Source organism: Protopterus annectens, chromosome 1.part2 (genome assembly GCF_019279795.1).
Source record: "Protopterus annectens isolate FY-2018-M chromosome 1.part2, PAN1.0, whole genome shotgun sequence".
In the NCBI taxonomy this organism is placed as follows: Eukaryota; Metazoa; Chordata; order Ceratodontiformes; family Protopteridae; genus Protopterus; species Protopterus annectens.
This window is the reverse complement of record NC_056727.1, coordinates 1,156,632,733-1,156,649,134: the sequence shown is the minus strand read 5'-3', so window position 1 is coordinate 1,156,649,134 and position 16,402 is coordinate 1,156,632,733.

Below are 16,402 nucleotides of genomic sequence, written 5' to 3'. Positions count from 1 at the left end.
AGAAAATTTGTACAATTAAGTTTCACAAATTGTTATAAACTAGCTATATCCATCCATCCATCCATCCATCCATCCATCCATCCATCCATCCATCCATCCATCCATCTACACCCCTTCTCCCCAATTTTGCACATGGGGTTGGGGTGTCACTTCAACAGTGACAATCATCTAGAGCCAAGGTTTACACCACTGATTTATATTGCATTAAAAAAGAAGTAATTATACTTAGTGAAAGTACACATTCAATTGATATTATTTAAAAATTTCACAAAATATTAACATACTTTAAATAAACCTTACCCTATTTTAGTATTTGGTAACTTCTATATCATATTTTATGTTATATACAATAACAAATGATATACAACATGTACATTACATGGGGTTGATATGCTATGAGGGTTAAACAGGGACTCTTACAAAGGTGATCAATTATTCATCTTGTTGACCACGTATCCTTAAATTCTATTACTGTGGTTCACCTCCAATGCCAAGTAACATTTAGCTCTGGCAAATACTTGCTTTGATATACATGCAATTTTCTTATGTTTTGAGATAAAGAGAGTTGAAGGTACTTTGTGTCTCAAATGTATTTGTTCTGCCTTTACCTGTATCCTATACCTGTACCCTGCACTGATGAAGAAACAAAATGTGGTACAATTATTAACTGTGATAATGAAGATGAAAAACTTAGACCTGAAAAGTTTTGTCTAAAATATCAGTGTAGAGGATTAAGGCTATGAGCTGCTGAAGAGTATCTTTCCTAAGTTTGCTTTTCATAATCTCCATTGTTTGTCACTTAAGCAGTTATGCTTACATTAATTCATGAGAAGAAACGACAATGAAAAGTGTTTAAGAATATGCAAGCAGCAAAATGCACACTCACATTATGCACTGAGACACCACATGTTCAGCTGAAAGCATTCGGAAGAGTCTACACTGTTGTTTTTCACTTAGTCAGGCATAGAGATTGTGTATGAAGATAATGTGAATGAGTTCATCACATATTTTGCTAAACATCAGGTTCCAAGCTGCTGGTACAATGTATACAAATCAGTGCTGATTCATGCTGATTTGATGTCTGCCCCTAAATGTATCCCATCAAGTGACATTAGCTTATGAAAATAAGGCATATTGGAAATTTAAGAGGAACATTTTTTCTTAGCCTGGAGAAATCAATTATCTCAAATCGGTAACTGGAACAGTAGTTAGGTTAAACATAAATTAGAACATTTGTAGTGGTGAACCAAATGTTGCCTAGTGATTAGTATTCTTTGAAGAAAGGCGAATAAGAAGAGAAATTTGGTCAACATATGTTTGGACATTTATGTTTGAAAGAAAGAATAAAATGAATAAAGGAAGACCTTTTCTCAGTCAGGGCATGACTATTTTTTCAAGAAAGACTCTTTGTCTTTAGGAGTACAGTGTCCTTTTTTAATATAGTAGATTATTATTTAATAGAAAGCAATGCTTATTATTGGGTGGATGTGGGGGATAAAGGAATATTCAAGTAGAGATACTTGTACTGGAGAAATACCTTAGGAGCCTAAAATAAATACGTAAGGCTGGAGCTTTGATCTTTATCATTTTGCAAACTGTGATTTTTATTTTACAGGTATCCAGTATTAATTTAGGGAGAACAAAAGTAAAAAAAGATACATTTTCCAACAAAGTTTGTATGCACTCAGTAGAAGCTCCTTATAAGAAGTATGAGGCTCATAAATTAAACTCTTACAGTGAAGAAAAAAAGAAAGTTGGTAAATATCTATATCTGTAATCTATACCTACGCCTGTATTTATATTTCTGTCTTGGTAAATCTCTATATGTCTAATCTATATATGTATCTATAGTTTTCTCTCTATCTCTTTAATTTATCTCTCTCTATAATTCTGAGAATCACAAATGTGGCAGTCTTTGTATTACCAGGAATATTTGGTGTGGGATGTATTCTTGGCTTTCTTTATGCCTACTTGAATTGTAACTCCTTGAAAACTAGTTGCTGTGCCCATCATATTGAGCTTTTCTGTTGACTCCACACAGCATTTTGACACATTTACTCATGAAGGAATAATTTTTTTTTGAACTTTCAAGCTAGTCATATTATTAATAAGTCCATTACCATGTCTAGGGTTCCATTTGACTATGATCCAGCTCTGTAAGCACAGCATATCTCTGAATCTGTAGTCCTGATATACTCCAAAATGTTATTGCTGATAGTAGCTACTGTGGTGGAGTTGATTACAATTCCCTTGATGCAATGCTTTTTATCTGAGTTAGCAAACCAATACATTTCACCAGCTGTGTGCCAATTTACAAGTCTTATGTAGACTTTATTTGGCATCTGGTGTAGATAGAAGACTGAATGAAGCAATTGCACTGCAGTCAGTCATTTGGAAATGGCACAGGTCAGCCTCAAATTTCTTCATGTATTAATTCAGATATTAAGTTACTATATAGTTCAAGAAATACTTAGCCCTGGCCTCGTGCCTTACTTTTATTTATTTTAACACAATTTGACATTTGCACCTCAGACCTAAATTTAGTATGAATATTTGACCATAACAAACAGAACAAGGATGCTATAGACTTTATTCTGTTTCATAATGGTCACACTTGTATTGTACATCTGAAATGCAGCTTGTACTAATACATATCAGGCTGTACCAATAAATATCAGGCTGTACTAATAAATACCAGGCTGTATTAATAAACATCAGGCTGTACTAATAAATAACAGGCTGTAATAATAAATATCAGGCTGTACTAATAAATACCAGACTGTACTAATAAATACCAGGCTGAACTAATAAATACCAGGCTGTACTAATAAAAACCAGGCTGTACTAATAAATATCAGGCTGTACTAATAAATACCAGGCTGAACTAATAACTATCAGGCTGTACTAATAAATAGTAGACTGTACTAATAAATACCAGGCTGACCTAATAAATTTCAGGCTGTACTAATAATTACCAGGCTGAACTAATAAATGCCAGGCTGTGCTAATGAATGTCAGGTTGTACTAATAAATACCAGACTGCACTAATAAATGCCAGGCTGAACTAATAAATACCAGGCTGAGCTAATAAATATCAGGCTGTACTAATAAATACCAGGCTGAACTAATAAATACCAGGCTGTACTAGTAAACCTCAGGCTGCACTAATAAATACCAGACTGCACTAATCAATATCAGGCTGTGCTAATAAATCTCAGGCTGTACTAATAAATACCAGGCTGTACTACTAAATATCAGGCTGCACTATTACATACCAGACTGTACTAATAAATACCAGGCTGAACTAATACATTTCAGGCTGTACTAATAAATATGAGGCTGTACTAATAAATACCAGGCTGAAATAATAAGTATCAGGCAGTACTAATAAATATCAGGCTGTACTAATAAATACCAGGCTGAACTAATAAATACCAGGCTGTACTAGTAAATCTCAGGCTGCACTAATAAATACCAGACTGCACTAATCAATATCAGGCTGTGCTAATAAATCTCAGGCTGTACTAATAAATACCAGGCTGTACTACTAAATATCAGGCTGCACTATTACATACCAGACTGTACTAATAAATACCAGGCTGAACTAATACATTTCAGGCTGTACTAATAAATATGAGGCTGTACTAATAAATACCAGGCTGAAATAATAAGTATCAGGCAGTACTAATAAATATCAGGCTGTACTAATAAATATCAGGCTGCTTTTCTGCTACCTCAGCACAGTTAGTAAATAACTGATTACCCTGCTTTACTTTTTGGGGAAGGGCTTTTTTTTTTCTTGCTCAAATCATAGCTTTAGCGTAAAACTGTAACCATAATGAAACCGAACATGCATATTGTATGGTTAATCTGCTACATTATGGTCAGACTAAACTGTCTGAAAATGAAGGCAGGAGCCTCAGCATAAGAATTTTAAAATATTTAGTTTAATTAACTCAATCATTAAAACTACAGATTATTCAAGTATTCTGCTAAGGCTTGTTCACATTAATAATATTTAGAAAAATGTTCACATTTATAATATTTAGAAAAATATAACTGCTTCATTTAAAACCTCATACCCCCACATACACAAAAATAATTAAAATCCTGAAATGAGTTATTGCAACCAGATTGCCTTTTGAGTGCTCCCCATACTATGCCAATGTTTCTGTTTTTGCTGTATACCTTGAGTTGCCTCCGAATTTTTCCCGGTCCCTCATAACATTTTTGATTTTCTGGTAAATCTGTTATGATTACAGTCAGTCAATAATGGCAGTTATTAGAGCTTTACCCTTATCAGAGGCATACCTAGAGTGGGACGAAGAGAGCAGACATCTAGGACACAAGGTGACATGAGGAACAATTATGGGTGTGGAGAGTGACACTTCTTGGTCCTCATAACAATGCATAAGTGCTTAACAGAGTGACGTGTCATTCCAGGGATGAGTGTTTCACTGCAAGAGAGACTTTTTCTTTTTTTTGGCCTTGACAGCACATTGAGGAGCGGCATCGGGCACCATATAGGCCATCTACAGGTCTACTTCTTATTGTTTGTTAATACACAAGCTGTTGCTCGTTTAATTTTTTAATTAAATTAGAGTAATTTTTTTTCTTGATTTTGTCACCCCATTATTTTTGGCTTTGTGTAGAATTCTTGACTAAATGAGTTGAGAGGTATGATGCTACTAGAAAACATTTAAATCTAAATTATATATACAGCAAAGCCAAAATAGCATACCAGGTCATTCATTTTGCTGCATTTGGTTGATGCAGTTTTAATCTTTCTCAGTGCTGTTTTCCTTGGGGAGGGGGGGATAAACTTATATCATATGCTTGCTTACTGTATCTCGGTTCTTTTGCTATATTCTCATTATGTACTCTGACTATTTTAATAAATTCAAATAATTTAATGGTTATCATATCTCAATGGACCTGTTATAAAAAAGTGATAATAGAGGTCTTTTCCCAGAATCTGCTTCAGGCTTCCATTTTATGAGTCATGCCAGACATAACAATATCATTTTTTTTATTTTTTTGGTAATGTCTATGGAAATATAATGGCAGTAATGTGAGTCACAGGCATTTCACACAGCTTTTGAAACATATTTTAATTTTCACATTTTTGCTTGTATTACTCTGATATATGTTTTCAGAGCAGCTCATACCTCAAAATAGTTGTTGCAATTGCTCAAAAAATAAATTAGCTGAACTGCATGTTTCAAGTCTTCCAATTTTTTTTTAGTACAAGTGCTGATAGACCCTCTTAGGCATTTTTCTTGAGGTGTCAAAACTATCATTGCAATGCAGTAGTTATTAACTGACCATTCTTGCTACTTTAAAGAACTTTTAACATGCATTTAAGCTACTTTTACTATTTATCAGTGTCTGTGCTAAGAAGATATGTGTTTTATCTTGAATGTTAGCAAAATGTGCTGCATTCTTTTAAAACTATTTAATAATTTCCTTCATATTATCAGTATTCTTATAATGAAATACATAACACAATAAATCCAACTTTCTGTTCTTGAATTTGGATTAAAGATATTTTCTTCTCTTTCTTCAAAGACACAAACGTGTTTGAGCATAACTTTCTCCCACATCTGGTGCATTGTCAGCTACACTATAGACTTGTTGCATTGTTATACTGACACATGATCATACCTCACTACAGACCATAATTTTGAGTCATATTTCTGGTCTGTTCCTCATACAATGTGTGTGTGTGTGTGTGTGTGTGTGTGTGTGTGTGTGTGTGTGTGTGTGTGTGTGTGTGTGTGTGTGTGTGTGTGTGTGTGTGTGTGTGCATGTGTGTGTGTGTGTGTGTCTGTATGTGTGTGTTTTGGCAAATCATTGAGGACTGAAGTAACTGAAATTTCTTTATTCATCCTTTGTTGACTCGGTTAGTCCCATTAGGCTATTAACATTTTTTCAGCAGATACTAGGGAAAATTTTGCCAGGCTATCAGGGAACTTCCTTTATTCTTTTTACTGGATGCCATGGATCTTTCACATTCACCTGATCTCTTTTTGATAACTGTCACAGTACCTTTTAGATCAACCTGAGCTACCACCAACTCAGGCAGATAGGGCTTTGGTTTAGCATCGCATCCAAAGGAGGGCACACTCAGGAGTGCAGGACCCCCCTCCCCCCCACCATGCTCGACTGCAGAGTAAGCAATTCATCTGCCTGGTTTGGAAATAGAGCCCACAGCCTTTTGTACCAAAGGTGAATGTGTTACCTGTTGCACAAAATAATGACATACATTTAAGTTTTGGACCTCATATCATCCAGAAAGTACATACTAATGCAAAACCTATTTTTCTAGCCACTTTCTACATTTATAAAAGCAATATTTAGATTTTGTCCCTGATTTTGGGGCTTTGTCCCCCCAAATTTTTAGCTTTGTCTAAGTTTTTTGCCCTAAATGTTTGAGAGGTATGTGCATTAACCAAACCATAATCCCTGAGCATAACAAGTTATTAGTTTTTCTGTTGTGAATGTTGTCCATATCATTCACTATTTTTTGTGGAGAAGTGGTCTTAATTTTTAACACTGGATTGTGGGTGAGTTGTTATAATGCCTCATGTATTCTATACTGTAGTGGTACTTGCTTTTCCATGTTCTACATGCCCCAGCTGCTAGCAACTGTGCCCCTGTAAGAAAAGGAATCTGGAGCTCCCACTGCTCACAGATAATTTATTCATAAGGGATAACTTAATTTTGATTGTTTAATTAACTGGCTGCACATATGAAAAGTGAGTTATTTCTTTACTGCTGTATTTTGGGAGCTGTAACTGTGAACACTTGGCTATGAGGCTGCAGCAGTTTTTAGAACCATGTGTTTTTAATATGTCTGGTATTCAGTAAAAGTATTACACACACTACAATTAAACTGGATCAGAATGTATTGTTCATTGCAGCCCACAGTCTTTTTTTCTCTGAATTTATCATAAGAAATTCATGGGGGGATGGGGTCTATCTACCTTTGCACTGCAACCAAAGGTAGATAAATACAATATTATTCTGTGACCATTTTGGCTCCAGCACTGCTACTGTTTATTTTTTCATGAATTTTGCTGAATGTATATTATTGAAAATGTATAATCAAATACAAACCTTCCAGACAAAACAATGCCATATAACGTCATTCTAGAACAATTCATGATACCTTTACAAACTCTGTCAAGGAATATATCAACCAGTAGTAGAACAGCTTGATAAAATGTCTGCAAGAAACAAACTCAGAAAACTGTCATATCTTATAATACAGTAGCATACTATAAACCTAGAAATTATAATGTACAACCCTTTAATTATATGTAGTAGCACATCAAGCTGTTAAAATGAGGCCAACCCCTCCCCCTGTTTCTAAATAATTATCCCTATTAAATACAAAACATTGGAAAACCCTCTTCTCTCCTTAAAAACAATAGGTAATATTCATAGTTTGAGACTGCAAGTATACAAACGGAAGCAGTGAATAGTGGGGTGGTTAGAGACTTATGTGGTATGTTCCTGGAAGAATTATCATTTTTGCTTATACCCCAGCCTTACCTCATGTTTTCCATATCCTAACCACATTTATCAAAATTTAACCTTGCACAGATTTTTTCCAACACATTAAACTGGGCCTGCTTTATTTAAACAAAAACGCGTTACGTTGAACACAACTCCATCGACACATATACACCGAACTGCAAAATAATCGAATGCACAAAACTGTGAAACTCAAAATACCGAATTGTCATACTTGTCCAACCCCACCGCCCGAAACATACTACCCACCCAAACAAAATAAATATATCACAAATATACACCAACCAAAACATTTCTTCTAACCCTACACTAAACCCCATATACACCACTATCTATGCACTATCCTTAACCCCTCCCTAACCCTAAGGTCCGTAACTACCGCACACTTACCCTACGGAGCTATACCCAAACAAAATAAATAAACCACACAAATACACTTACCAAACCCCTACCTCAAACACTACACTAAATGTTAAATGCATTACCCATCTTACATTACCTATGTATGCACTTACCTTAACCCTCACCCTAATCCTAACCCTAATGTCCGTAACTATCGCACACTTACCTTACGGATCTGTAGCTCAGACAGGCCAACCAAAACACTTTGACATTTCAATTTTCGCGGTTTTGTGCATTCGCTAGATTTGCGGTTCGCTGATTATGTGTCGATGAACTCGCATTCGATGTAATGCAGTTTCGATAGAATAAAGTAGACCCCTTTAAACCTACCTGTATATTCTTAGTATTCCCTTGGATTTCAATATTATCCTATTCTTCTAAAAAGATTTCAATATGCTTTCCCACCCATGCTTTAACTGCAGTTTTCAGCTTATCTTAAAACTGCATCACCCCCTCTGGGAGGCGCAGGAGCTCCTTACATTTAAACCATGTTAAAAAAATACACCTCTCCTGCCTGCTTCAACAATGTTTGTTTAAAAATGATCCCCATCTCTACTCAGCTGTTGCCTTTTCTAGTTCTTCTACTTCAACATCCCCATCGCAATTCTTATTTACACATTATTCTATAAACTCCTATTAAACATCCCTGTCACCATTTCCCAAAATGTACCCTTCATCCTCCAATAATTTGACAGAATATAGTGTCTCCAATTTCATTTATGCAACCACTGTCCTGTTACCTTTCATTACTCTAAAGGCATATAGTATTGATGTAGAAATGGCATATAAGTGAGCATCTGGCATCCTCATTCTCATTACATCCTCAACCCTCATTTTCCATTTGAAATTCTGCAGTCCTTTTCCCTCCATGCAAATTATCAGCGCATGTCGGAATCTATTTGACTTCCTTCATTCCTACCAGCAAATGCATAAATAGGTAAAAGACCATCAGTACTATTATTAGTTGTATTATATTAACTCTTCCTTCTAAAGGGTTAGCAATGTCACTCCATCTGCTTAAATATTCCAAATTTGCCCTAGAAGCTCTTTATAATTAAACTATAAAATATGGTGTGATCCCCAAACCTTCATTCAAAGGTACTTTATCCCATCCTTCCTGTCAATGAGGTCCTCTCTAATCAACCCTAATGCCTTCCCTACCCTCAGTTGCACTGTTTTATCTTATTTATATTCCAAACCAGTGCTCCCTTTGAAGTTTTCAATGATACTACACCTCCCTGCAAAAATAAGTCCAAATGCTTTCTGGCAAGCATTTAATTATTATCAAACATCCAAAAAAGCTCTGCCATAACTTTAATTAATTATTTATTTATTTATTTATTTATTTATTTATTTATTTATTTATTTCAGTTTGATTACTGGGGAGGTCCACTGGGTTTGGTGGCCCATTTTTCAGAGGAGGCCCGGGGAGAAAAGCTCCAGCAAGAAACAGCAGTTTAATTACATAAAAAATTCGGATACAGTTGTATTACAAATAATAGTTAGCAATAAAAGAAATAAAATGTTAACAAATTCAATTGTTCAGGAGGAAATACTGGCTTATAGCATGAAATCAGGATTACTAATTGGGTATCTATGCTGAGTATATTAAAGAGGTTAGGTAGGTAAAAGAGGTTAGCCAGGAGAGAAGTGGGATGATAGCTTGAGAGGTATGGGCTGGAGAGTGCAATTGCATTTCCTGTTTAGGCAGAGGTAAGAATGAAGATGTTTTTTGAAGATGTTAAGCTTGGTGTAGGACCTAATTGTGTAGGCAGGGCATTCCATTTTTTGGCTAGGGTAAAGGATAAGAGTAGTTGACCTGCGGGGCACTTAGGTTTTTGTACGGTGATTAGGTTTTGGTGAGAAGATCTAAGTCATCTAAGGGGGGGTATAAGGCTGTAGAATGTTAGAAAGAGCAGGGCAGTTTGTAGGGTGGAGCAATAATTTGTGGGCTGTTATGATTTGGAGAAAGTCAAGGTGATTGGGGAGTTCAAGCCAGTTTAGGGAGTGGAGGGAGGTACAGTGATGAGAGGAGGATTTGGCATTTGTGGCAAATCTAGAGATTTTGTTGTAGCATTGTTCCAGTTTGGAGGTAAGTGTGGAAGATAAATTAGTGAGGAGGGGAGCACCATACAGAAGGGAGGGAAGTAGGAAGGTAGAGGCAAGGGTAAGTCTAGTGTGAGGAGAGAGAAAGTGGTTGTTTCTATACAGTAAGCCAAGTTTTATGTGTGTTTTTTGATGTTTAGCTGGATATGGTCATTAAATTTTAGTTGGTCATCAATTATAATGCCGAGAAGCTTGGTGGAGGAGACAATCTGAATGGTGGAGGTGTTGTGGCTGGTAATTAAAAATGAGTCCTTATCTAGAGAGGATGATTTAGATGGGGTGAAAAGGAGGATTTTAGTTTTGTTGCATTTAGGGCGAGGTGATTTTGGAGCATCCAGCTTTCAGTGGTTGAGAAGGCACTCTGTGTTAGGGCTTTTAGTTCTGTTAGATTAGGGGCACAACAGATTAAAGTGGAATCATCAGCATATTGCACAATTTTGGTGTTGGGAATGGCTTTGTGGAAGTCATTAATAAAGATGTTGAATAATAATGGGCCGAGTATGGAACCTTGGGGTACTCCAGTGGGGGTAGAAGGGAAAGTAGAGGTAGCTTGGCCCCATTTCTCAGCTTGGGACCTGTTTGAAAGAAAGCTGGAGAACCAAGAAAGAGTTTTTTGGTAAAGGTTGAGATTAGAGAGGTGGTTTAGAAGGTGGTGAGAGATGGTGTCAAAGGCTCTGGATAAAAATAGAAGAACAGAGGAGACTATGTTTCCGGAGTCACGTGCTGAATTGATAGAGTGCAAGAAGGAAAGAAAGGCAGGGTAGTACTGTGTTCAGGGTGGAAGCCGTGTTGGGTAGGAGAGAGTAGTTGGTGTTTGGTAAGGAATGGCAAGAGCTGCAGGTGGATACATTCTTCAAGAATTTTGGAGATAGGGGAGAGGATGGCTATGGGACGGAAGTTGGAGACAGTGCAATTTTTGCCACCCTTGTTGAGAGGTAAAATGAAGGCACAGCGCCATAGTTTGGGTATGTAGGATTCGAGTAAAGACCTATTAATTAGGATGCGGACAGGTATGGCAATAGAGTCAGAAGATATTTTTAGGAAGGAGGATGGAATGCTGTCAGGGGCATTGGAACAAGGCTTTAGTTTTTGGAGAAGTTTCTTTATTAGGTCAGTGGATACAGGCTTAAGTTCAAAAGAGGGGGCAAGAGATAAGGGGACCAAAGATTGAGCAGGGAGGGGGAGAGGGTTATTGTTGGTGAAAGTCTTGGTTAGCAAAGTGATAGAAGAGGTGAAAAATGAATTGAAAAGGAAGGCTATTTCAAGGTCAGATTTACTGGTATCAGGGGAGGGGTTGTTTGTTGTACCTGGTCCAATGAGGGAATTAACAGAATTCCAGAACTGTCTGGGATTTCTTGCATGGTTTTCTTGTAGTTTGATGTAGTACGACTTTTTATCTCTAATGACTTGCCTTTTGACTAGGTTTCTCAACTGCTTATATTTAAGGAAGATTTCTTTTTTTTTTAAACAAGTTTATTGTTTTTAACATACAAAATAAATATCATAACAATTTTATACGAGTAATTAAAATGGAAATGGTTATAATATTCAATAAAATAACCAAAGTATTTACAAAGACATCCACTACAATCAAATCAATTAATTAAACTAAAATACCATGCTATTGAAGTTATGATTTTTTTAACAAATTTTGTAAAGTATCCCATATAATATAGTAAGATGTTTTTCTAGTAGTTCTTGATTTTATTGTCATCAACTCCATATGGCACACTACAGTCATAACATTTTTAAATTCATTAAACGAAGGAGGTGTATCTGAAATCCAGTTTCTGGTTATTATTTTTTCTAGCCACTGCTAGAATAGACCATAACAAGGGAAGCTTAACCTTTTTAACACTTTGAGGTACAGGAGTGTTGAATAATATAAGAGATTTAGAAATAATGAAATTATCTGTAAAAAGAGCCTGCAAAAAATCATTTATTGACTTCCAATATTCTTTCAATTTTATACAGTCATAAAACATATGTGCCCAATCAGCATTAATTTCTACATTACATCTTTTACATAGATTGTCTTTATTATTTATTTTATTCATCATCAAAGGTGTATAAAAGGATCTATGTAAAAAATTCCAAGTAAAAAGTCTCCAGATAATGGAAGAAGTAGTTTTATAGGCAGATTCCAATATATATTGTTTATCTTGTTGATTTGGTAATTCACCATTAATGGAAGTGAAATAGTTCCAATAGGTATCTACATTGTAATAAATTTCTTCTCTAATAATTTTATGTATGTATGAAAGCTTACCTTTATCAGAAACTTTATGTTGTAAATTTAATATCAAGTAATTAATCAGTGTTGGAATAGATTCTTTAACTGTTATAGACATTAAATCAATTTTATTAATGAGATGTTGTCTAAAGGTCTGAACTTCTAACCAACAGGTTTCTCTCAGATCAAATTCTTGTTTTAAGAAGTCTAAATTTTTAACTTTATTATCAGATAGCAACTGATACCAGTACTTTAGATCATTTTCTGTGACTAAATGAGTTCTTTCAGAAGTGGATGACAAAAGCATACCTCGTGTACACATTATAGAAAATATAATAAAATTCCATTCCTTATACTTAGGATGCATGAATATAAAATTACGATAACTAATAATAATGTTTAATGGATAACTAACTATATATTTTGGTGTAATAGGTGAAGTACAAAATTCTTTTAGTAACCATAGCATGGAGTTATTTACAATCATACTTTTATGTGTTAAAGAGATTTTCATGAAGTGAATACTAATTAGTTCCCAGTAATCTTTCCATTTTGCAATATATGACTGATCTATTAACAAAGTAATAACTTTTATAATAGAAGAGATAGTATATAAGTTAAAGTCTGGAAAAGAAATGCCCCCTTGAGACCAGCTATTAGTATGTTTCTTTAATGCAATCCTAGGTCTATTAGGTGCCCATAGGAAATTTAACATTAGTGTATTCAATTTCTTGATAATTATTTTTGTAGGTGGGAGTATTATTGATTGTATTAAGTATAATATCTTGGGGAATATTAACATTTTAATAATTGTAAGTCTCTCTTCCATAGTAAAAAACATATTATTCCAGGTATTGAAAAGATTTTGTATATTAAGAAGACAGGTATTATAATTATTATGTATAATAGATTTGATATCTTTAGTTAATATTATACCTAGATAAGTTATCTGACCTGAATTGGGAATATATTTACTAAAATCACTAATGAGAACATTTTTTCGTGTATATATAGGTAGTATTTTAGTTTTTTCTTCATTGAATATTAAACCGGAAATATTTTTAAAATTCATCATTTTATCAAATAGGGACTGCATAGAAGAATTAGATCCTGCTGATGTAATTAAAACATCATCTGCAAAAAGTTGAATTTTAGATGTTGTATTTTCATCTATTTCAAATCCCTCTATATCAGTACTGTTTCTGATCAGATTAGCCCAAGGCTCCATTATTAAAGTAAATAAAAATGGAGAAAGTGGACACCCTTGTTTTGTACCTTTTAAAATGGGTATTTTTTGTGAAACATATGTTCCTATCTTAATGTAAGCCAATGCTCCTTTATATAAATGTTCAATCAGATTTACAAATGCATCTGAAAAGTTTGTGCACTTCAGTAAGATAAACAAGTAGTCCCAACTTACTGAATCAAATGCTGAACTTATGTCGAGACTAATAAGTGTTAAATCTTTCTTTCTCCTATTTGCAAAATCAATTAATATTAGAGTTCTCCTTATATTATCAAAAGTGTTTCTATTTACAATTAAGCCTGTCTGATCTATATCTATAATGCCTGGGATGATTGTCTTCAATCTATCAGCAAAAATACTCATAAACATTTTATAATCAACATTAAGTAATGAAATGGGTCGATATGAAGTGCATCTAGTTGGATCTTTATTGGGTTTTAAAATTGGCGAAATAAATGTGTATTGCCAAGATGGGGGAGTTATTAGCTCATTTTGGGCCAAAATAAAAACCTTATGTATTAATGAGTATGTACTTTTAGAAAGAATTTTATATATCTCTGGTATAATACCATCATTACCTGGTGCTTTGTTTGATTTAAGCTTGTTTATTTGTGTAACAACCTCTGTATATGAAATACTTTTATCCAATAGTTTAGTCTGTTGTTTATTAAGTTTTTTATTCATGTTTGTAGTTATAAATTCCTTTATTTTATCTTTAGGTTCCATGTTAATGTTATTATGATTAATTTTGTGAAAGTGATTTCTAAATTCATCTAATATTTCTGGTAGACTAGAAATATTCTTCTTTTTCCTTAGAGAGAAAACTTCTTTGATATGATTTTGCTTATTCAACCTTTTTGTTTTATTTTTAAGTCTATGTAAGTATTTGGGACTTAATGAGTAAGACAAAAACTTGTATTTCTCTAAAGTTATTTTAACTTTGTGAGTTAAAATTTCTTTGTATTTCTCATTTAGTTTGTTTATTTCTTCAATAACTTTTTTTGTCCATAATATTTTCTTTATTATTATGCTTATAAGAGTCCAGTTTACTTTGAATATCTAATAATTCCTTATCCCAAGATTCCCTTTTATTATTATACCATCTGATACTTTGTCCATATAGATATGATTTTAAAGCATCCCAAACATAAACAATGGAGACTTCAGGAGTATTATTTATTTCTAAAAAATGTTGCACTTCTGAAAGTATATAATCTTTATAGTCTTTTAGTTGAGTTAAGTATGCTGGTATCCTTTTGATCTGAACATTGTAAGTACTTTTTATCATGAACTCAAAGACAATTGAATTATGATCTGACATAGGACACGAAATGATTTTAGAGTTAATTAATTCTGTTACCATCTGGTTAGAAATAAAGACTCTATCTATTTTTGAATAAGTTTTATATCTGTTAGAAAAAAAGGTGTATGGTAATGATTTTGAGTCTATCTGATTATTAATATCATTTAAATGATAAGAATTAACAAAATCCTTTAAATGTTTTGCATTAGATGTAATTTTCCTTTTCCCTATAGTAGTAGTATCTTTTTCATGTAGGATACAATTAAAGTCATCTGCTAAAATAATATCTCCTATAGAGAATGATATGATCTTATTAAGATGGTATTTCACTGTATTAATACCAATTCCTGGTATCCAATATACATTGATTAATGTATATGTCTTTCCATTAATTTGTATTGCAACCATACAAAACATTCCTTTATCATCTTCATAAGACTTAATAGTTTTAGGAATGGGCATATTTTTATTCCATAAAATAGCCACTCCTCTTTTTTTCTGAGTGTGCTCTGAACTAACTAATACTGTATATTTATTTGTGGCTAATTTATCAATATCTTTTTTCAGGAGCTGTGTTTCTTGAAGGAATACTAAGTTGGCCTTATGTAAATTAATGTATCTCATTAAGCTTGCCCTTTTACATGGATTATTCAGTCCATTAATGTTTAAAGAAATTCCTTTTAGAGAAGTCATTTGGCATTTTTAAAACATATAAAACGTTTAATCAGAATAACAATTAACAAAATAAGTAATGTTATACCTCCTCCTTTAGGTAAAAAATTTTTAAATCAGGGAGAAAGTTAATTTTGGTAGGACAATGAGTTACAAAAATATTTTATGGCAAAAAAAAAAAAAAAAAAAAAAAAAAAAAAAAAAAAAAAAAAAAAAAAAAAAAAAAAAAAAAAAAAAAAAAAAAAAAAAAAAAAAAAAAAAAAAAAAAAAAAAAAAAAAAAAAAAAAAAAAAAAAAAAAAAAAAAAAAAAAAAAAAAAAAAAAAAAAAAAAAAAAAAAAAAAAAAAAAAAAAAAAAAAAAAAAAAAAAAAAAAAAAAAAAAAAAAAAAAAAAAAAAAAAAAAAAAAAAAAAAAAAAAAAAAAAAAAAAAAAAAAAAAAAAAAAAAAAAAAAAAAAAAAAAAATTTTTTTTTTTTTTTTTATTGTTTTTTATTGTTGTTTTTTTTTTTTTTTTGTTTTCTTTTGTTTTTTTTCTTTTTTTGTTTTTTCTTTTTTTGTTTTTTCTTTTTTTTTTTTTTTTTTTTTTTTTTTTTCTTTTTTTGTTTTTTCTTTTTTTTTTTTTTTTTTTTTTTTTTTTTTTTTTTTTTTTTTTTTTTTAGTTTTTTTTTTTTTTTTTTTTTTTTTTTTTTTTTTTTTTTTTTTTTTTTTTTTTTTTGGGAATTAGGGAAAATTAAAGCTGAATTTTTTTTGATGGAAAAAAAGAAAAAGGAAAAGGTTTTGGGGTAAAAAATTTTTGGGGGCCCAAAAAAAAAGGGGGGAAAAAGAAACCCCATATAGAAAAAAAAAGGGGGGGAAGGGGTTTAAAGTTTAAAAAAAAGGTTTTTATTTTCAAAAAAAATGTGT